The 2265-nt window shown below is 43.4% G+C and overlaps 1 pseudogene; it reads right to left on the reverse strand.

The window, feature by feature from the left end:
• The window catches only part of LOC137525452 (GTPase NRas pseudogene), a 4236-nt pseudogene extending 2272 nt beyond the window's left edge, over positions 1-1964 (reverse strand).
• Between the last annotated feature and the right edge of the window lie 301 nt (positions 1965-2265).

The following is a 2265-nucleotide window of genomic DNA, read 5'->3' on the forward strand; positions in this document are numbered from 1 at the left end:
CCTATACTGAAGGGACATATACCTAGCTAACCTATACTGAGGCACATATACCTAGCTAACCTATACTGAGGCACATATACCTAGCTAACCTATACTGAAGGGGCATATACCCAGCTAACCTATACTGAAGGCACATATACCCAGCTAACCTATACTGAAGGCACATATACCCAGCTAACCTATACTGAAGGCACATATACCTAGCTAACCTATACTGAGGCACATATACCTAGCTAACCTATACTAAAGGCACATATACCAAGCTAACCTATACTGAAGGTACATATACCCAGCTAACCTATACTGAAGGGACAGATACCCAGCTAACCTATACTGAAGGGACATATATACCTTGCTACCCTATACTGAAGGCACACATACCCAGCTAACCTATACTGAGGCACATATACCCAGCTAACCTATACTGAGGCACATATACCCAGCTAACCTATACTGAAGTGACATATACCCAGCTAACCTATACTGAAGGCACATATACCCAGCTAACCTTTACTGAAGGGACATATACCCAGCTAACCTATACTGAAGGCACATATACCCAGCTACCTATACTAATAAAGGCACATACACCCAGCTAACCTATACTGAAGGCACATATACCCAGCTAACCTATACTGAAGGCACATACACCCAGCTATCCTATACTGAAGGCACATATACCCAGCTAACCTATACTGAAGACACATATGAGATTCTATGCACTTTATGCGATCTTCTGGATAATCTTGGGACAGCTTTGTGTTCTATGGGCCTGAAGACTAAAAGTATGCATACGTTCTGTGGATAACGGTGCACTCCGATTAGGACGTTTTTACTTGAGATACCAGCTGGTTCCCTTAGTGTTTTTATGAGAGGGTATGTGTTATGTCTGCAACTGTCTGTCTAATTGCTCATTATTATGGTTGAAGTGGCCACATTAAAATTGATATTTTAAATATTTAAAGTGAACTGAGCAGCATTTTTAGCCCCCAGGGTATCTCAATAGCACATAAAAAATGCTTGCTAACAAAGTGGCTCATTACTAAAAAAAATCCATTCTTTCTCTTCTATTTACATTTAACTGTTTGTTAGAGGATTTTTTTTTCTACTTCCGTGGCCTGCCATCTGCAGAAAGAGCAGGCAAATGTGGACTGCTGTAATTAGCAGTAGCAATTAGCAAACAAAAGATTTCATCAGCAGGGTTGGTGGGTAGAAAGTACACCGTGCTTAAAACAGTTTAGAGAAGTCACACTTGATTACATTCACACTTTCCCCTGGATAAATAAGGGCAGAAGGAATGGGAGGGGGTAAATAGCAGCTCCTACAGCTATTAGAAACCAGGACAGACTGCAGAAAAAAAGCTGCTTGGATCCCTTTAAGATGGACCTTATTTAAAAGACAGAGCAATGGAGTCTGCTGCAGCCCTGCTCACTATCTTGACTGCTGTTCAGTTTTTTCATCTTGTACCGACGGATTTCACGGACCAGTGTGTAAAACGCATCTTCGACCCCCTGCCCTGTTTTAGCAGATGTCTCAATGTAAGGTATTCCATAACTCCTGGCCAGGTCCTGAGCTTGTCTGGTCTCCACACCCCTTGCTGGCAGATCACACTTGTTGCCGATAAGCACCATCGGAACGTCATCAGCCTCTTTCATCTCTTTTATCTGTTCCCTGTAGAAATGGATGTCGGCAAAAGACTTCATGTCGTTGATAGCAAATACACAAAGAAAGCCTTGGCCGGCCCTCAGTAGAAGGTCACTCATGCCTCTGTACTCTCGGTCTTTAGCTTCAGTGATGTGCAGCAAGTATGTCTTTTCATCGATCACCACAGACTTCGTCTCGGGTTCCTCAATTCTTCGATAAAAGGCATCATCATCCAGAAAATAGTTCTGGATGAACTTCATTCTTAAAGCTCTTTTCCCGACGCCTGAGTTCCCCACAATTATCAGTCTGTAGGCGGTCATTTCTGTAGACTGACTTGTCTCTTTGCATCGTAGACAATCCATGCTACACTCGCCTCAGCTAACCCAGCTCTGACTTCTCTGCTGTCTCTGCTGTCTGGGCACACCCTGTTTGCTGGCCTCCTACCAGGGTGAATGCTGGATCCCAATAGGCCGATAGACCTTTTGTGACATCACACAGTCCTGAGATCATTTAGGAAAAAAAGGACGAGGATGTGAGTTACTCTTCTTTGCCAAGATATTTTATATTCCCTTCTGTGCTCGAGCTGCAGCTGCTGCCCCACTCAGACAGGCCCATATATAC

The sequence above is a fragment of the Hyperolius riggenbachi genome, chromosome 7 (genome assembly GCF_040937935.1).
Source record: "Hyperolius riggenbachi isolate aHypRig1 chromosome 7, aHypRig1.pri, whole genome shotgun sequence".
Lineage (NCBI taxonomy): Eukaryota > Metazoa > Chordata > Amphibia > Anura > Hyperoliidae > Hyperolius > Hyperolius riggenbachi.